The sequence below is a fragment of the Ochlerotatus camptorhynchus genome, unplaced genomic scaffold, assembly GCF_037179485.1.
Source record: "Ochlerotatus camptorhynchus isolate MF236.1 unplaced genomic scaffold, CSIRO-AGI_Acam_v1.1 ptg000547l, whole genome shotgun sequence".
NCBI lineage: Eukaryota > Metazoa > Arthropoda > Insecta > Diptera > Culicidae > Ochlerotatus > Ochlerotatus camptorhynchus.
The window spans coordinates 818,261-840,128 of record NW_027041030.1 but is presented as its reverse complement, the minus strand read 5'-3'; the positions used below and the strand labels follow the sequence as shown (position 1 = coordinate 840,128).

General features: G+C 41.2%; 1 protein-coding gene across 2 annotated transcripts in view; it reads left to right on the top strand.

The window, feature by feature from the left end:
- Octbeta2R (Octopamine beta2 receptor) overlaps window positions 1–21,868 on the top strand; it is a 414,326-nt gene that overhangs the window by 128,016 nt on the left and 264,442 nt on the right. The window contains exon 2 of one of the 2 annotated variants that reach the window (XM_065236331.1): window positions 16,122–16,160. The exons of the other annotated variant lie outside the window; for it this stretch is intronic. The gene's annotated coding sequence lies outside the window, so the exon portion shown is untranslated. The remainder of the gene's footprint in view (window positions 1–16,121; window positions 16,161–21,868) is intronic. 2 annotated transcript variants of the gene reach the window in all.

Below are 21,868 nucleotides of genomic sequence, written 5' to 3'. Positions count from 1 at the left end.
TCAATGAAATCAAAAATTTGAATAAATTAAGGTATATATTCTTCAGCAAAGTTAAAGCTGACCTAATTTCAAGCAACTTTGTTGCGTCTCATGAATTGACCGATTTAGAGCAATTTTCCTAAATTGAGCTAGGGTGTCTCTAAAAAACAGTTTTTTTTTATCAATTTTACTCATTTCAATTTTTTCAGCAAAGATGTCTGCTAATCACTTTTAGATCTTTTGAAGGCGCACATTTTTGCTGCACAGAGCTTATCGATATATTTTCCCGATCAAGAGTTATTGAAGTTTTTCTACTAAAAATATGCGCTTTTCAGATCTATCTATCTATCTTTCTTAATTAAAGAGACTTTCAGCCATCGGCTGGTTCATCTGTGGCAACCCCAGAAGGGGGTGCTCCAAATAACAGAGTTGGGTATTTGGGGCAACAGAAAGGGGTCCCGACTAGAAAGTGGGATTCGGAAGGAGGTTTCCCTATTTTTTGGCCCTCTGTTCGGGACCTAACACTACTGCGACCAGTAAATTGATCTATTGTAGTATAGTATATCCCGTGTCCTTAGTTTAGTGCATGTCGTATTACTCCATCACTATTGAGAAATGATGAAATATTCGATTTTTTTACAGTTGCCACTCTCGCATGTATCGCAAGGATCCGAATGTCATTGGAAGGCCCGCTCTTTATAACCTTTGGAGTTGGAAGATCCTCAACAGGCGCGCCCCTTTGTCAGTCGAAATTGGATTCCTTAGCAACAAAAATAAAGAATGACACCGATAATGACCATGCATCAGAACCCTAGTCTTAACCACTTCAAACTAGGGAGCAACGAATATAAGATAAGGAATCACATAGATGAAGACTAACTAACTCATTTTTTCCTTGTTTCAAGATCATCCTCGGTGGACAAAGCCAAATCTTGTCACTATAAACAAGGCATAAAAAGTAACAAGGACTAAGATGTGTTCCTTGGATTACTGAAAAATCCTGTTCCCCTAGTTTGAAGTAGTCAGGGCTAGAAATCGGTGCCAGATCTTACATCCCGTAACGTACCACGAAAAGGTGATCTACCCACGTTACGGGGCGAGGTTTCCCTAATACAGAGTTTTTTTTTCAGAGTTCACAGTTCAGGTTCAAACAATAGTACACATATAATAGCTGTATATAATATTTTATATTATATAATATAATATATAGCATATAATAGTTTAGGTAGTAATTTTGTCGTAGTCGGTAGTCAGTGTCGATAGCGGGTTGTTCGTGGTCGTGTCAGTCCTTGGGCTTTAATACTTTCATAAAGATTGGCGTCTTTAATAAAGCAGATGACTGCTGCTTCGGTTGATGGGTCATTCGATAGGGCGTTCCTTACATGCTATTTGGTATACCGTAGAGACTTCTTATATTGCTGAACACTGGGCAATCTATCAAAATGGGTTCCACTATCATGGTGTAGGTTGCAAGTGTCACAAGTTTTCCGGAAATCGGAGGAGCAGTCCATGTTGTGAGTTGAACGTGTGTGCCCGAAACGGAGACGAGACAAGATAATCTGGTCTTGTCGACTTGGGGTGTCCTGCCATTTGGAAGTCACTCCTTTCCCCTTCCGAGTAAAATATTGCCTTGTGAAAGCACACTCAAGGTTCCAGGCGTTGCGGATAATGAACCTGACCCATCGCTTAATGTTGGGACCAGGTACCTCTTTACTGAACAGTCGGCCAGAGCGGCCGGTAGCTGCCAGACCCAGAGGAAAATTGTATTGGGTGGTGATATTTCTTGGATCCCCTGGATCCATGGATGTCTTGGGAAATGGGATTCTAGGATAGAAAGGGCACTGGCCGAGTCTGATAAGATGAAAATGGGTTTGTTGGCGCTTATAGTAACAGCGTGGAGAATGGCCGCACTTTCCGCGGAGAAAACGGAGCATTGGTCAGGGAGCTGGAAAAAATGGCTCTCAGTAGGGTCTGCGATTCCAATTCCGACTTTTCCTCTAGATTTAGAGCAGTCCGTGTATCGGTGATGGTAGTTTATTTTTTTATTTATTTATTTACGGGCTACAGAGAAATCGAGTGGAGGGACCTCCCATCTCCTGGCTCCGTTCCAGTGGACTTCTGACACTTGGCGGGGATTTCTGATGGGCCAGGGTTTCAAGAAGTCTGTTCCGCTCTCTGAGGAGACAGATCTCTTCAGTTCCGGTTGTTTTCTCTAGGAAACTGATGGTCCTCGACGCTAGTGTTTCTGCCACCTGGTACCTGAATGGTAAAACTCCAAGCTCCACGCAAGCTGAGTCTGCGGGGTAGAGGGGAACAACCCTGCTACAGTGCGAATAGCTTTGTTGTAGGTGGGAGTCAGTCTGGCGATGAAGAGTTCAGCGGCTGGGCAAAAGAGCTCTATCCCATAGAAGATCCTGCTGTTTACTACGGCATTTGCGACGCTCAGAGTGAGTTCTCTATTGCTGCATCGATGCGGACCGGAGAGGGTACGGATCAAGTTCAGGCACTTGTTCCGGATCTCATTGAAGTGAGGGCCGAAGCTGAGTTTTCGATCCAGAAGGTCTCCGAGAATCCGAACATTTTTCCGGAAAGGGATGGGAGCACCATCACATTTGATCGGATCTTGAATGGGGCGATGTGAAAAGCGGCATATGTGTGAAGTAATACTTTTCTCAGCTGTCAACACAAACCCGGATTGAGACGCCCATCTATGAACGGAGGAGACTGCGGCCTGTAGCTTTTTGCGGAGAGCCTTTAGGGTAAGACCTACTGCCAAGAGTAGAATGTCATCGGCATAGACAAATATAAAGATCTCTTTTGGGAGTCCAACAAATAACGCGTTCATCGCGACCAAGAAGATGGTTACCGCAATTACAGAGCCCTGCGGGGTACCAGTTTCTTTCAAGCGAGTCGATGATCGATGGTTTCCTAACATTACCTGAAAGGTCCGGCCATCTTCTAGAGATTTTTAAAACTCTTTAAGACGAACGTTTTATAGCAAAAGTTGTTGTCTGTATCTCTTCTCAAAAAAGATACCCCCAACTATAGTAAAAATAATTAATAAATTCAAATTGATTTAATATGATTTTTATAAATAACACACTTCTTATTTTTGCATGTTAATGAGAATAACATAGGCCCTTGCAAATGCCCTAAAAACTTTTTTTTTGCTTCATTCTTCTTCTTCTTCTTCGCATTTCAAGTTTATTGCGTATGGCATATTAGCTTATTGCGTGCTCTTAACTAAGTGTTCTAGATGCACTTCCACAGTTATTAATTGAGAGCTTTCGATGTCTGTTCCATTTTTGCATTAGTATAATTGTGTGGCAAGTACAATCATACTCTATGCCCAGGGAAGTCGAGAAATTTTCCAACCCGAAAAATTCCTAGACCGGACCGGGAATTGAACCCAGCCACCTCCATCATGGTCTTGCTTTGTAGCTGCGCCTTTACCGACTGTGCTAAGGGAGGCCCCAGGCTTCAACCACAGATATTAACATTTGAAAAGGGCATATTTAAAAAAAAACTTAAATAACTATTGATCGGCGAAAGATATCGACAAGCTCTGTGTAACAAAAATGTACGCCTTCAAAAGATCTAAAAGTTATTTGAAGACATCTTGACTGAAAAAATTGAAATAAGAAAACTAGAGCAAAATAATTGTTTTTTTAGAGGAACCCTAACTCAATTCAAGAAAATAGCTCTAAATTGGTAAGTTTAAGAGATACAAACAATTTTTTTCACAAGGTTGCTTGAAATTAGGTCAGCTATAACTAGCTCAACTATAACAGAAAAGTATACCTTAAGTTCTTTAAGCAAAAAAGTTATATTTTTGGTTTCAATGATAATAAGAACCACCCTAGAATTAATTGTCTAAAAAATGTGCCTGACTATAAGGAACAACTTTGTAGAACATATCCTTCCAGCTAAATCTGCATTCTGGACCACTGTGCAATGGTAAAAAGAGACGATCGCCGATTTGATCACGTATCTTCGATCTGCGGAAACAGTTCTATCGATTGTGTGTAACCAGTTGGTTACAATCCGTGGATTTTCGTCTGGTTTATTGGTTAAGAAAATTCACGTTTTGTTAAACCCTAAACAAGAGCGAGAGGGCTTGTGCCGTGGCAAATAACAAGAACGTAACGTTACTGAAGGGAGGAAAATCTTAGCTTCAAAATAACAATGGATACGCAAATTGGATGACGATAGCTATCTTAGATTTGGAAGATTAGGGAGAGAAACAAACAGGCGTTCGTGTGGAAAAGACCTGTATCTTAAAGTACAATGCCATTTAGTGTACACACACCACAGAAATGGGCAATAAATGTTTAAGAAAATGTAAATGTTCCTGTGTTTTCATACTTTGTCCGCGTAGCCCCTCCGAATACCCAGTAACATGTCAGCCATGCGACACAGTTCAGGGGTCTCATGCTACTGAGTTAGTTACCCGGGAGTGTTTGGTCATGCCATAGTCACATGTTTCACACTCAACACAGTAAAAATCCGATCTCCGAAATGAGAAAAATGACTCATGATTTCATGAACACAGCGTATTTTCATGTTATGAAAATACACCATGAATAATATTCATGATATCATGAGCAACTTTTGCGTAACGCAACAAACTTTCCCAAAATCATGAATCATCCGAGTTGAAATCATGAGCTGAATCCAGGGGTAAACTTCAACCAAGAATGCAAAAAGAATAAAATAAAGCATCAGACTGGATTCGAACCAAGAACCTTGAGATCATTAAACCCACACTTTGACCAGTAGACTATCAGTACTTGCATAAGTTGGAAGACAAAAGGCTTATAAGAGATACCTATGTAGTGCAGTTTATGAACACGGTTTGCCAAGTACGTGTAACGCTTGTAGCGGTCTTGATTCCACTGCATTATGAAATCATGAATTTCCATGACGAAATCATGAATCATTGTTACGATTTCATGGGATGGCAAGTTTTTTCATTTCATGATTTTTTATTCATGAAAATGGAATCGGATTTGTTTCCGTGAAGTCGTCATCTGACGTAAGCAAATTTGGAAATTGCAACTTCCTTTGATAGTTGACCTTTGCTCGCTTTCTACTCTCTATATACCATTTTAACACTACCGGAACTATCAACTCTATTGGCCTTGACGGCACCGTTGAAAAATTTGCTCTTCCAACAAATATAGACATTTTCTTATGGGAATTTTCGGTGAAAGGATAGTACAAAGTCCGTCATGTTTCACGCACAGTCTGACGTTTGCTTATGGATTTTCTCATAGTAGTAAAGAGCTACAGAGTCGCCGTCAACGCCAATACTTTCATCTCATCTATCTTTCGTGTGCCGAGCAGATCGCTTCGGAATACAGCGTTATTGCAACCAAGTTTTCACCGAACCATGTTTGGGAACAACGAACCAATCTCAGCGTGTATTCGTGTGTTTACGGCTGTCGAAGAGTTTTTCGAGTTTAATAAACCAACTGGACGTTTTGCAAATCAGATAAGGTCTGTGTTAAATTAGTTTTAATTTCATTCATTAAGATTAAATTTTCAGATGAATTATTTTAAATACAAATACAAATACATACACAAAATGACCACTTAAGGTTGATATCTGACGTAAGCATCTCCATCTATGTAAATCGTTAACTTCACGCATGGAGTAATACAAACATGTTTAGTTAAAGGAATTATTCTGTTCATCCTAACATCCCGCAGGTATGTCTTCGCAGGTGTGTCAAACCTTTCTTTTTTTTTATTTATTAAAATACATCCTCAGAAGCGACGATCTCTCTGATGTAAGCTCCCTGAACAGTTAACAGTCAAAATTCTGAACCTGCAAAATACGTGTCCACACTGACACAACACACTTATTGCAGAGAAGCGAGCTTGTTTACAGCATCGCCAAGCACTCTGACGGATCGGTATTACGGTAGCTAAAACTGTTATTGTTGATGTTATGGTGCAATGATCTATTGTATCACAACACTTTGAAGTAAAATATGCATCAAATTTTGATTTTCAAGCAGGGAAATACTTGCTGAGTTATAACGATTTGTGCTCTTATGACGGTAAGCTCCAACTCGGATTAACTGTTAATACCGTCTTTGTTTTGATGATCAGCAAAATTTATGCTTATAGTCGTGTTAATTAACTCTGATATCGACATCAAAGCAGTCGGATATTCTTGATCAGGATTTAACCCGAGGATAATACTGGTTGGAGCTTATAATTTTAGGTAATCGTAGCTAAGAGTGTACCACCATAAATTTCGTTCCTATCTTTAGGAACCCCAATATTATATGTTTTCGAAGTCTGAATTACAAATGCGTGATCTTACCATCTTAATATGACAAAATAAATAAATTTGTTTTCAAAAAATCTGAAGAAAATCATTTAAAGATGTAGATTCTTCATTTCGCCACAAAACTTAACTACTGTGATCTGGGCGCATATATATAAATTAGGATCATTTTTTCAGAACAATGTTTTTTTGGTTCCATTTGGGGTCGCAAACAACTATGCAAAACTTGGGGACGGCTTTCCGCATTGCGTTTGAAAGTTGTATGGAAATTAGTATGGGAAATCCTACTTTTTTGCATCTTTATTACTAGGGACCACAATTTTGCACAAACCACGCATCTAAATACGTTAAAGTATAGCCTAGCAAGTGCCTAACATCTTTGCTAAAGGATGTTTTGTTCTAGAATGCCCCTAATAAAAGTTATAGCTGTTCAAAAATCACTGTTTCGATTAAATGCCAAAAATCCCTTTTTCTGCCAACACTGCCGGTGTACCAATGAAAGTCAAACTCCAAACTGAAATAATTGCGAAGTTGATTATTTTATCGGTTTGGAATGTTCAGATGAAATATTCAAAAACAATAGATCTATCTCACATGCGCAGTCGTAGTCACTCATATCAATAGAAATAAAGTTTCAAACTGAAATAACTTCTGAGTTTCTTATCTTATCAATTTGGTATGTTCATATGAATTATTCAAAAACAATTTTTCAATCTCATAGGCATATTAAGAGAAGGGGGGGGGGCTAACTATACTCCGCCCCCTTCACTCATATAACTGGAAGTAAAGCTTCAAACTGCAATAGCTTCGGTGTTTCTGATCTTGTCAAGCTGGTATGTTCAGACGTATTCAAAAGCATGTGGCGTAGTTAGATATGGGGGGGGGGAGAGCTTACTGTATCCTTTCCGCCCCTCACTTATATCAATGAAAGTAAACATAAAGACTAAAATAACTTCGGAGTTTCCCATCTCTCGAGTTATTTTGATGGGTTATTCAACAACATTTGCTCCATCTCATAAGAGCAGTTTGAAAGCGAGTACCCCCATTCCCTTCCCTACTCTTTTGGTGCAGTATACAATGTCAGATATATTCAAACAAATGTCATTGGATTGTAATGATTATATTTCATTTTATTATATTCAACGATTTTTCAAGGTACTCTTTTCGATGCTGTTCCATCCCCTGAAGCAAATATTGCTGTTGAACTAGCTCTCGGGTGAATTTATTGATAAGTCAGAAATCAGTTTCACACCTCATTCAGCCATGTCGTTGGCAACCATCAAGGAAGCAACTCGTTGTATCGCATTGAAATAGTCTGTATCATTACTCCACTCGTTTGCCGGTTTTTGCATGAAGCCGGTCGAAATTTCGAAAAGGAATCATCACTGTCTGAAATGACGTTTGACTTGGGAGCCCAACTGAAACGTAGCTCACTTAAAGTTAGCCCAACAAGCGAAATCCGACTGTACCTGTGTCTGAGACGAAACTGGTGAAGACAGTTTCCGTTTTCTACTATTTTTTGTTTTGTGTCAAATTGTTATCAAGAGAAATCTTGATAGCATTTCTTGACTAACATTTGAAAAGGGCGTAGCTCCAAAATGTAAACAAACTATATTTTGTCACATATAGAGAGAACAGTTCACATATAGAGAACAGTTCTATAAACACGAAAAAGTAGAAGAAAATATCACTTCAAATTACTTACATGACGTATTTCCAACTTTCATCTCTATGAGGCATCTGATTGTTACGCTTTGCACCAGAACTACGAAAATTATCGTTTTAACATGCCAAACGTACTGATTCTGTTGTAACTAGTCACGCCCGATTCATTTGAAATGCATCCGATTGATATTTCACGTGTAAACAACGAACAAAAAGAAGACCAAAAAATCTCCGGGCGTAATTCCACTCTCACAAAATTTGCAAACGAAGAACCAAGGTGGAACAAAAAAACGGGGATGTATTTCCACGGCGTATCACCAGTGTTGGCAGTTCAAAAGATCCGGGTGTGTTTTTGTGTTAGTGTGCTGGTGATTTTCATTCCAGTTCATTTTCCAGTTGTTTATCGAATTTATCGACTTCTCTGGGCATTGAGTATCGTTGTACTTGCCACACAATTATACTAATGCAAAAATGGTGCCAGGCATTGAAAGCTCGCTATTAACGACTATGGTTAGGTGGTTCTGGAGTGGTTTGCTGCCAACAAGATCGATTTTGTTCCCAAGCTAATGAATCTTCCGAATTGCCCGGAATTTCGACCAATCGAAAAAAAACTGGACAATTTCAAAGCAGCGACTTTGATGAAAGGTCAGCCAAGGACATCCAGCAAATGCAGGCCAACAAAATGGAAGAAATGCGCTGATTCCGTGTCCGTTTCCACTGTGCGGGCGCTGATGGGGTCCATGAAGAGGAAGGTTCGAGATTTCGTTTGAACTGGAGAAATGAAACCATCTGATGCTGTAACTTTGAAGTTTTAATAATGGTGTTGTAAAGCAGCCATTAATGGACTTTTCAAACTTATTTGATCACAAATTATAGGTCTTTGTGTACGTGCCAATTTACTTTTAGTCAGCCTTTATCCATGTCCTCAAGGACCTTGCAACTATTCAAAGGTCGTTTGCTGAATAATCTTCAACCTCAACTAAACAATTATTCTCAAATATTTTGACAGGCCAACGTATAAAATTTAATCAGAAGTTCAGAACTAAACTTAAAATTATTTGGTTTTGCAACAGAAAAAATATATAACAAATTCGCAGCCCCCCCCCCCTCCTCCATGGACGAAGGGCTCCCTAGCTGGATGGCTCGGGAAAAATTTACACCCCCCTTAAATCAGGCCCTGAAAGTTTGTGCCTGACACAGAAAACCTGACAATTTCTGTTGCAATAAGTATCCATTCTTCATTCTTCATTCGTCGCGAATTTGAGAAAATCGCTGATTATGACTCTTTCAACTCAAAACTTGTAGGTTTTATGTGTACAGCATATTATTTACAGGGGGCCTCCCTTAGCTCAGTTGATCAAGGTACAGCTACAAGGCAAGACCATGCTGGAGATGGCTGGGCTCGATTCCCGGTCCGGTCTAGGAATTTTTCAGGTTGGAAAATTTCTCGACTTCCTTGGGCATAGAAGTATGATTGGACTTGCCACACAATTATACTAATACAGAAATGGTACAGGCATCGAAAGCTCTCAATTAATAAGTGTGGAAGTGCATCTTGAACACTAAGTTGAGAGCACGCAATAAGCTAAGATTCGATAAGCAATAAGCTTGAAATGCAAAGAAGAAGATGGGGTAGAATTTTTTTTTTTTATATTAATTTATTTGTACAGGCTCAATCGAATAAACTTTACAGAGCCGAGTTATCATTTGCATTATACATGATTCATGTCTTAAATCTAGAGTTAAAGGAATTGAACCGATTACTCGCGGTCGTCTCGAGGTTAGTAGAGATTTACAATTTTTTGGATGGGGAAAGGGAGAAGGAGGTTTGAAATATGATTTATTATACAAATATTTAATTAATCCTAAAACATGAACTTATTTCTATTCATCTTGAAGACAAACATTAAAAAAAAAACTACACGCACAATACACAAACTAAACACAAGGTTAATCAAACTTACAATCTAAGGTTAGTATTCTTAAAGTAAACATATATGAGTTTCATAAACTCCAGATCACGTCTAGCCAAAATATCCCGAACTGGAACATTAGGTTGTCTACCTCGAGCCCGAAGGGAATCGCATAGCTCAGATCTGACTCCACGATGCTCAGCACAAGACCAAAGGATGTGATCGGCGTCTTGGTAACCTTGTCCACATTCACAGAGATTGCTGTCTCCCAGCCCAACACGAAACAAGTGAGCGTTTAACGAATAGTGATTGGACATGAGGCGAGACATCAGACGAATGAAGTCTCGACCCACATCCAACCCCTTGAACCAAGGACTCTTCGACACCTTAGGGATGATCGAGAATAGCCATCGTCCCAAACTTCCTTCACTCCATTTATTTTGCCCGCTGGCGAGCGACTGTTGACAATAAATGAAGAAAAATTCATTGTAGGCGATTTGTCGATCGTAAATATCGCCTTGCATAGCGCCCACCTTAGCAAGTGAGTCCGCCTTCTCATTGCCCGGAATCGAGCAATGAGATGGGACCCATGCAAAGGTGATGACAAAAGATCTTAAAGATAAAGCACTCAGAAGCTCTCGTATTTTCATGAGAAAATACGAGGAGTGCTTTACCGGCCTCATGGATCGAATAGCCTCGACAGAACTGAGACTATCCGTAAAAATAAAATAATGATCTGGTGCAAGTGAGGCGATCGTTTCTAGCGTATAATGTATTGCCGCCAGCTCAGCAACATATACGGAACAAGGGGTAGAATTTACACTATCACAATTGAATCCATTACAGTTTCAGTTATAATGATACCCTGATGCTTCCTTCCCATCCAGTATTTGATAAACTTATAAAATATATTATATTGGATAAATATATTATGTTGGGTACATACAGCATATGCGTTTAGATAACTTTGAATAATCAAGATGTAGGCTAAAAAAAGTAAATCATTATTGGGTAGCCCTACACATTTTACATGCGACGGAATCCTTCTTTGATATAAAAGATGAGACGTAAACAAACATGTCATGTAATATCAAGTGCTCCGAGACCGAAAACTTCGTTCTTTGACAAAAAGAACGATTGATTGAGCTATATTTCGCGTCTGTTATGACTCAAATTTATGTTTAAATTGACGCTCGTAAATGTCACTCTCAGTGTTCACTCGGCTGTCGACAAAAGCAGACCACTCTAGATGTGTGCTACGTGAGCGTCTGTTTTCTCGGCAGCAACCATTGTGTGGTCCTCCTCATTGTTCTTCATCAGCAGTTCTTTCGGTCGATGCGTCGTCGACTTTGGAAAGCAACCGTTTCGTGATGAGTGTGTGAGTGCTGACCACGTTTTGCGTCCATTGCTGCAATGGACGCGCTCTGACCCTCGTTGGCGTACAACAATTTGCCATACAATAAAACTACTGGAAGCGGCTCCAGTTCTGATGGAGGAGGCTTTTTGGATAGCGGAAGATAAAGTGTTTATTGTGTTGTACCTTTTGACTATATTTTTAAGATATATTGTATAGTGACCAAGAATCATCGGCTCTGTAAAGTTAATTTGGTTGAGCCTTATCAAATAAATTAATAAACAAAAAAATATGTCACTCTCAGAGCACCTAAATTTACATGATTTTTTTTCTAATTGTGTACTTCTGATGGAGATGACGAAATGAGTTATTGGTAAGTTCGTCACAATCGAGTACCACTTTATTACACATTCTTCTGTTTGAACATGAAAAGTTATAAAAGAGTACTACTGTCGTGCCTCAAACCATCATTCTCTGTTGGATCGTCAAGTCGTCCAGTTTCGTCCGCTCTCCATCTCTGTAGAGTATTAATTTTCTCAAAATTGGGTTGCTTAGAAATAACGTTTGCAGGAGTGTGGAAAAACTCGCTGAAGCAAATTCAAAGGATCCAACTACATTCCAAAGTTTGAAATTTTTTGGTATTGATACACACGGCCAGAAAAAACAACCCAAGTTTGAGTTCAATTAACTCATAAATCGCAAAAAGTGCAGTAAAATTTCCCAAGTTTTTTTTAGGGCAAAATTCCCGAATATGAGATAAGTCATGATTGGATTCACTTAGTCTATTGGTACTCCTTCTAGACTGAGTAAAATGTTCGTAAATTTTCCTCATTTTCCGGCAAGATGTTTGAGATTTTCCAAAGGAAAACATGGGTAAAATTAATTTCCGCTGACATCCTACATTTTTAACAATATATGAGTAAATTGAATTAAAATTTGAGATGTTCTCATTGGCTATGCAGTCCAAGTGCTTACGCTTTCGTCTTCAAATGATAACGCCCAAACTGAACATTATACCTTCCCCTGACTTGGTAAAACGGAGAAATCGCTCTATCTCTAATACCGAACGTGTACATTAAAATGAGTTCAAATACAAAATAATACACCAAGCGGCGCCGGTGGTGTAGTGGTAAACGTGATTGCCTCTCAACCCAGCAGGCCTGAGTTCAATCCCAGTCGGTGCCACCGGGATGTTCTGAGGCATAACATCTCTGATAGTAAAGTCGTTGGTCCCCGGTTCATGAGTTGATGGGTCGATATGTAGGGTCCAGGTGTGTGAGCTGCCTCTCTGGCGTCGGTAGCATTGGTGCTCAGCACAAAAAACAAGATCGACGGAATTAAGGAAAAAAAACATTGATCCTTGTAACAGGAAAAAATATGGATTCAAATAAAGTTTCATACCAGATACAAGCGATGATAAATCAGTTTTTGGCATAACCCTAAAAATTCAGAACATCTGCGGTATTTAGAGAGCACCACAAATTTTCAAATGATTCATTTACACTGCAATAAACGCATCCGGTTACATCAAAATTGGATCATTTTTGAAAAGTTTATGCAATTTGAATTTTGATAATATTTTGCCTGTCCCGATCATTTTGTCAATCCCCTGTATATTCAAGCATTGTAAATTGATAAAAACATATAAATAGTGTGGAAATCTAGGCTGGCCTGGCCCCACTGTGCACTGTGCGGTGATTGAGTGATATGCGTGACTGATTTCTCCCTCCAGTATGTCCAGGTTCAATCCCAGCTGAAGCGAAAAAATATCCGATCGGTCCCATGTGTTGATGGGTGCCAGGAGAGGAAGTCCTCTCCCTGGCATTTGGTTTCTGTCTGTGATTAATCGACGTTCATCGGTGATTGGTACGGGATTGTCCAAAATGAAATGATAAACCTAAAGACTTTTCTTGAAAAAAAAATACAACAGACAAGGATGATCACAAAAAGTTCATTTTAAGTCGGATATTTTTGGAACTCTCATGGAATAAATAAACACATATAAGCTACGTTTTTACAAAATTGGTTTATTCCAAATCTTCTCCTAGGCTAAATACCTGCACCTTGGACTTAACGCTACCCATCAAATCCTGTGCAACACTAGCGCCATCTTTCTTACACACTTTCATCCACTCTTTCTTCAAATCCTTGTCGTTTGTGAAGAACTTCCTTTGCCGGTGTGGTGGATTTACCTTCTTCGGCACAAAAATAACATCGTTGACTTCGTACCACTCCATCACCGGTTTCACGTAATGGCAAGAAGCCAGATCCAGCCAAAACAGAGTGTCTCCTTTCTGGGACCGGAGGAATGACAGTAGGCGCTTCTGAGGGCATTTTTCTTGGTGCCGGTCGTTATGTACGACTTGCTGAATTTGTCACACCCACAGATCGCTTGCCACACTAAGAGCTTCTTGGCAAATTTGTCAACCTTCTTCTTCCGGAACTTCTCTGGAACATCCAGGCGCGACTTGCCGACAAAAAACTCCAGGCCGGGGATCTGCTTGGCGTCCGATTTAATGTACGTCTCGTCGTCCATTACGATGCATTTCGGCTGCACCAACCACTCGCGGTACAGCTACCTGATGCGGGATTTGGCCACCGTATTCTGATTATCGATCCGGTTAGGCGCCTTTCTTACCATGAAGACATGAAGTGCGACCCACGAACCAGATAGAAGAATTGACCTTCTTGACCACGTCCCAAATCGAAAGGTTCGGATTGCGCTTGAAGTTATCACACACCTTCCTCGCGTTCACGGGATCGGTCGTTTTCGCCTTTCTTCCGCTGCCAGCTCGCCGCTGGGTCTCTTTGAAGGAGTTTACCACACGGGACACGGTCGAATTGTCGCTTCCAAACTGTTTCGCGATCCACCTGTGGGACTGGCCACCACTCCCATAATATTTTGTCGAAGCACTTCTTGCTTGGAAGCCATTTCGATAGCCACTTGACAGATTGTGACATGTTAACAGTACACTTTAAACTAGTTTTGCTCAAAATTTCATCATTTTTTACCCATGCAATAAAAAGTTATACACAAAAGAAAGTGTTGCATTTTTTCGAGTACAATCACAGTTGTCGTGAAATCACAGATGATAAGTTTTAATGTTATCATGAAGTCTATTTTTTTTTGATTGACGAATAAATAAATAAATTGCAGAACATTACCCGACGTTAAATAAAAAGGATAGAAAAAAGTTCAATTTTTAGTTGCATTGTTCATTTTTTCATTTCGATACCGTCACAAGCAGTATGTTTTCTTTTGTCATCCCTCTGATTGATCCAATCTATAAGGTGATGAAAAGCGGATTGACTTTTGTTTGTTCCTAAAATTGTATAGCCACTCTGTCATCATCAAAATCAATCACATTACTGTTACACATTGTAGAGCAAAACCTAGAAGAAATGTGTGGCATCAGAAATCCTGGAACTCCTCCCACCTCGCTCGTCCATCCCACCCCGCTGTCCCAAAATGGACCATAACAGAAAGTTCTTGATTTGTTTTCGCAGCTGAAACTTTTCTTTTACAATGTATACAACTCAACTTAATCAGCTTAAGGCTCTCCCGGGACGTGCAGGCAGACGACTGCCATGGAATCCGCTTTCTTGGAAGGTTTCCGAGCATGGGACATCGGCTCCATGGGAAATTTGGAATACCGATCCGAAGGCAGACAGACAGGTGGTGGGGGAGTTGCTTGGAGTTGGTCTAATTAATATTTGCCGACAATTAATAGCGCTTGTCTGTGCATTATCCAGTGGCGTAGCGTGCACCGCTATCGATATGTTCAATTTAAATTGAATTTATCTATTCATTCAGAAGCTGATTTTCCAATCAGCTTATGCGATCTAATAAGTTTGTTTTGCAGGAGTTTCTTGTGACTTCCATTTGAAGTTTCTCAGAACTGAACCCACATGACCCGCTCGGTCATGCCTACGCCACTGCCTCGCTCCATAATTTGTAAAACTTTGAAGCAGAGCAGATTGGTTCTATTAAAATTGATGGGAAACGTTATATGCGGGGGAAAAAATTCAATGGTAAACAACTCTCTAAATCACTTTGTTCTGTGTGTAAACAGCTGTGGTGTCGAACAAACCTTCGTTCCCTACTTATGCCACCGATGCGACGAATGTAGGGGAACGGGTGTTATGCAGGCGACGTGGTAATAAGACCAACGGCATGTTATCGGGTACTTTTCAATACCCAATTGATATAAACAGTTTTCCAAGTGATAACTCAGCTGTTCTGGCAGTAATTATGGGTGAAAACCCTGCTGCTGTTCATACTACCCCGCAGCGCGCATTACCCCACCTTACCCTACTGCAGTTAACATGTTAATAATAATTTGATGATGATGATCGGCCTCTGGTCGTTTGTCAAGTTCTGTTCCGTTGGGTGAAAATTGGGGTGGCGTGCTGCCGTCTCGGATGATGCCGGCTAACGTTGGATGTTACGCAAACCTGTTTCGGGCCAGTCTCTGGTGGCACGTGTGTCTGTGTAAACACAGAGTTGCCGCAGTTTGAATGAACTAATCTACATTACGAACAGCACTACACCGCGTGCATCTGTGAAGGCCGCCCCACGAAAAGCCGACCAAAACAATCTTTCACCTGTATATCATAAATTTTCTCATTGTCCGAAGCGTGTGGGGCCGGTCATCGAAGGGGAAATCTGCTTTCAGATAGGCGCGTGCTTGCTGGGGGAAAAACACCGTTGTAGAAATGGAGAATAATGGGAGGTTCGTAAAGTAGGCTATTCGTTCCTATTATGACATATGGAATTCCGAATGGAAAATAAACGGACAGCAACTATTGGTACATCTACCATTGTGTACTAAAAGTATTTTAGTGACAGATCGCATTTTTCGTCATTTTGAGGAAATTTCTCATCTGATTGTTTTCAAACCTTTCTTTTCAGATAATATTTGGAGATCGATATACGATAGTTGTGTATCAGGTAAGTGATGAACTATAATTCTACACTCATAAAATAAATATCATATGGGTCATTCCAGCTCAAGTGGGTACACCGCCTGTGGTCGATGTCACCGATTTGCGCCAAACTTGGCCAAAACGCCTATTTTGGCATTTCTGAACAAACGCCTTTTTTGAATTTGCTCTGAAACCTAGATCCCTCTCGGCTACAACCCTGGATTTTCATCTTTTAGAAGAGATTACTCCACAACCACATAAGCTATTCGTGATCTTAGAACGCCAATTTGAAGGTTTTTTTTTTTTAATGTGGATTCTTATAGATGTACTTACATTTTGTTTTTGTTATAGTAATTACAGTAAACAGGCTGATTACCGGCAGGTATCCAAATTGTAAAAAAGGACCTATTTTCACCATGGGCGGGATTTTTAATTTCTTAATATTTTGAGTCCAAATTTTTACCACACTTTGGAAAACTCATAAACTTGCTGTTTTTCCAAGGAAAATGATTTGAACAAACAGTTATTGAGATATAACCAGATGAGTGAGTGGTAGTTTTGAGCTTCACTGGTAGAAAATCAATGCTATTAAAAAAAATTTCAGCTGTCATCCACAACTGAAATTAAATATATGTACCTGGTAATCTATCTGATTTCATGGTACTTCTAAAGCACATCGTTTTGGCTGTATCCCATAGGAACGGATTTTTCAAGTTTAGGACAACAATTAAATTATGGACAGAAGTAAATAAATGAGCTAGTTATGATTTCAAATATCAAGAATCCTACCCAGAACATCTTAAAAATAACAAAAAAATATTATTGTGCCATTGGCGTGAAGGATTTCAATAAAAAAAAATCAATAGCATTGATTGTCCACCAGAAAAGCTCAAAACTACCACTCACTCATCTGATCATATCTTAAAAACTATTTGTCCAAATCATTTCCCTTGGAAACACATCTAGTGGAAAAGTTTTCCAAAGTGTGGTGAAAATAGGCCATTTTCTGACAATTTTGATACCTGCTGGTAATCAGTCTGTTCACTATAGTTACTTTAACAAAAACAAAATGTAAGTGCACCTTTGTGAATTCACATTTAAAAACCTTTAAATTGACGTTCTAATATAACGAATAGCTTATTTGGTTGTGGAGTAATCTCTTCTGAAATATTAAGTCTATTATGGAAAAAAGTATACAGTATATTTTTGACGTACGACTACATCTTTCTTTACAATGCTGGGGGTCACATTAAGAAATCGAAAACGAGGCTTGTAACGAAAATGGGGGGTATTTTCAAAGGCATATTTCTCAATACCATTAATGGGAAATATGTCATGCAATATGTCATTCGACGGAGAACATATCCAGTATTTTTTGGTGTATTGTACAAATAGTGAAAATAGTTAAGCAATTAAGAATATTTCACGAAATAATCATAAGAGCAGACGGATGGGATGGAATAACTACGAGTATAACTTAACCTAACGTGCTAGATCACGTATGATCTGATGATTTGATCTCAGACAGGTGTTTCTGAACCTTTCCAGGATGAATACTCTCCGTTCTTCTAATGTCTGTATTCAAGCCAGGAGGTGGATCTCAGAATTTCTAGTCCGCGGGGAACTGTTTAGGACCATACTAAGGATCTTGTTCTGGATCCTTTGGAGTTTAAGGTGATGGCTCTCTCAGATTGGCATTCCGTACTCGATTACAGGAAAGATGATTTGTTTGTAGACAGTAAGCTTATTTTTCAGGGACAGGGTTGACTTCCTGTTGATAAGTGGATACAACGATCTTATCAAGATGTTGCACTTGGTTTTTGTTTTGTCAACGTGCTAGCCCGAGGTACACGACCTCTTTGGACCATTCCACCACTGTGCCGTTCAGGCAGATCTTGTTATTCTCCGACGGAACAAGTCTGGGAGATTTAGAGTGTGGTGACTTGGGTCTTTGCCGCGTTGATACGTATCTTCCAACTGTTGAAATATTCAGACAGGACGTCCAAGCCCCTATGAAGTTTGACAGTCAGAGCTCTGATGACCCTACCCTTGTAGACGATGGATGCGTCATCTGCGAACAGAGTCAACCATCAGGGAGAGCCGGCATATCGAAGGTGAACAGGTTGAATAGAATGGGGCCAAGGATGCTTCCTTGTGGAACTCCGGCACCGATGTTGAAAGCATCCGATGTGATGCCATTCAGAGAGACCCGAAACGTCCTGTTCGATAGGTAGTTGTTAATTATCTTCACTAGGAAGATTGATAGACCGTACTGCTGCAATTTGAACACCAGGCCATCATGCCAGACATTGTCGAACGCTTTTTCAACGTCCAACAACGCCATGGCAGATGTTTTCGAAACAGACTTGTTCCGTCTGAGAATGTTTGTTACTCGAGTCAGCTCGAGACAGTCGAACGACCTTTCCGAAAACCAAACTGTTCATCGAGTAACAAGTTGTTTTCATCGGCAGATGTTAGGAGCCGGTGCTACACTGCTCTTTCGAACAGTTTTGATAACCCTGAGAGAAGGCTGATTGGTCGATAACTTGAAGGAGAGGACGGATCCTTCCCAGGTTTACGGATGGGTATGACTTTAGCTGACTTCCAAGACGAGGGGAAGTAGCCAAGTCTGAGGCACTGATTAAAAATCAGTGCCAGATGGTTGTAGAATCTGGAACTCAAGTGTTTGAGTTCCAGATTCAGGATGTTGTCGAAACCTGGGGCCTTCATGTTTTTAGATGATTTGATATAGGCCAACAGTTCGTCAGCCGTAATCTCGGATTCCTCAGGAAAAAATATTGGAAATCTGATGAAGATTGGTTGCATTTTCAGCAACCTCAGCTTCGTGAGGGCTGACGATGTTTTGTCCGAGATTAAGAGAGCTGACGAAGTGTTGACCTATCGCGGCAGCCTTCTCTTCAGGAGTTATCAGATGAACCACTGGGTCGCCGGGACGATCCAGTGGGGTCAGTGGTGGAATGGGCCTAGGCTTGTTTTGAAGAATTTTTGTAAGTTTCCAGAAGGGCTTACCACAATCTGGGAGAGAGCGGATCTTACTAGCAAAATCGTTATGAGATCCACCATCCTGACCTGAATGATCTTTGTTAATCGATTACAATTGGTCTTCAAGTTAGGTAGGCCAGTACGCTGGTACTGCCTACGAATGGTGTTACGGAGTCTAATGAGATCTTTGGTAGGGCTTTAAAGGTTCAGAGTGTTACTCATCTGTCTGGATACTGGCACGTGTTGTTCCCTGGCTCGGGAAATCGCCTCCTCGATGGTTTGTAGACACCGGTCAACATCTTCGGACGTCCCCGGTTGGACATCGTAGTCGATGGTTGTGTCGACACAGTGTTGATATTGTGCCCAGTTGACTCGATGGTAGTTGCGCCAGGAAGCTTCGAATCGGTTAACCGAGGATCCAACTTCGGCCACCACAGGGTAGTGGTCCGAGCTCAGCTCCTGGAATGCCACAGGTTGCGAGATGTTGTGTCCCATGTTGCTTACGAAGATGTCGATGGTCGCATGGACCCTAGACCGACTCAACCGAATGGGAGAGTCCGGGGCCAAGATGGTATAGTGGCCCTCTTGCAGGTCTTTATTGAGGATGATGCCGTTTCTATTACTCCGACCGTTGCCCCAAGCTTGATGTTTTGCGTTCAGATCGCCAGCGATGATAAAGTTCCCGCTCCTCCGGGTGAGTTTGATGATGTATTTCCGGAGGGCCAGTGACGAGCCGTCCCTGATGTTGGTTTGCTTGGGACAGTAGGCCGCAATGATGGTGATTGGGCCAAGTGATGTGCTCACCTCCACTCCGATGGCTTCAATTGTTTTCAGCTGGAAGTTTGGTTTGGACCGAGCTGGTTGTTGATTGTGGCCTTCTGACGGATATTAATGAACTCCACTCGCTTGGGACATCCGCGATTGGAGGCTTGGTGGTTTCCACCGCAGTTGACACACGTTGGCTCGATGTCATTGACTTGATCACAGGACGCAGTTGAGTGAGTTCCAGCACACTTGCCGCAGTTTGTCTTCATGTGACAGTTTTTGGTGCCATGGCCATATGAGAGGCAGTTCATACACTGCGTTACATCACGATGTTGGGGTTTGTAATGCTCCCAACTGATGATGACCTGAAACAGGTCCCGGATATTGGATCTCAGAGCCGCAAGACTGGTGGATCCCTTCGTAAAATGCACCAGGAACAACTGATCACGGTAGCTGGAGTTTTGGTTGGGACGCCGGTTCATCGGGTACTTTGCCCGAACCGCTCCAGCTCGGATTTCACCGCAGTCGCCTCGAACGACGGTAATCCACGCAAAACCACCTTCGATGGCAGATCATGCGTGAAGAAGTCCACGTTGTTGTTCTTTAGGAAACTTCCTATTTGTTTGTACTACTCCAGGTTGGAGCACATGATTTTGGTACCGATGCTGCAAAGCTTGAAGCGAGGCAGCAGCTTGTGTTTTGCCAGTTCAGCACCCCAGCTTGGCAACATCCTTCACCGGCGTGAAAAGCGGGGGAATCCGCTCTCGTCGTGCAATGGGAACGGCGTCACCATCGCCATTTTCTTCCGGGAGTACTGCATACTGGTTGGCTTGCAGTACTCGTTTTCCGGCGTCATCCTGCGACACGCTGGGCTTGATTAGCACCTTATTTGAAGAGCCCGCTGCTGACTCATTGGCACGTTTACGCACTATTTGTTTCGTGTTTGCAACTTCAAGTAAACTTGCCAGAACGCGTGAAGGTGGCGACACTTCCACGACGCAACGCGACAGCACAGAACGAAACAAAATCGAATCGAGAACTCGAGTAAAAATACGGACTGAACAGCTCGACAGTCGAGCAAAGAATGGCCTCACCAAATCAAGTCACGATTGCTATAAGCGATTCTCCAACAGATGCATTTGAGCACCGTCCGTTTCACATCAGTGAACATACCGTCAATCTAGCTCTTCAAAGGTTGAAACTCTTGTTTGCTGCCGGGCCAGACGGCATTCCTGCGTCCGTTCTGAAGCTGTTTTCGGAGTCGTTGCTCACTCCCTTGGCGAAGTTATTTAATCTGTCACTACAGAAGAGTAAATTTCCTGAGGCGTGGAAATTTTCGTATATGTTCCCCTTCCACAAGAAAGGTGATAATAGGAATGTCCAGAATTACAGAGGAATCACATCACTATGTTGCTGCTCCAATGTATTCGAGATCATCATCAATGAGGCGCTCTTCAGCTCTTGTAAAAATTACATCTCCACGGCTCAGCATGGATTCTACCCAAAACGGTCAGTTACAACCAATTTGACCGAATTCGTGTCGCTCTGCGTTCGGACAATGGACTCTGGCGGACAAATCGACGCGGTTTACACTGATCTCAAGGCTACATTTGACCGAGTAGACCTCAACATTCTTTTGAGCAAGTTTGAGAAACTCGGAGTGTTTGGATCCTTCATTTCGTGGTTCATATCTTACCTTACGAACCGTTCGCTTTGCGTTAAGATTGGAGCCTCTCGTTCTGAAGTGTTCACGAAGCCCCTCACTCAAAGAGCTTGAAATTTGCATGGGGAAAATCAACTAAATGTATTAGGGAACGAGCCACATTCGCAGCTCTAGGTGGCACTGTAGTTGATCGATTTCATCGTATATAAAATGTAGAACTTTTGGGGAATTGGGAACATCTTGACTAAAGATCGGATGTGAATCCGAGTTAAACCCGAAAAGTTATTAGCGTTTCCAATGAA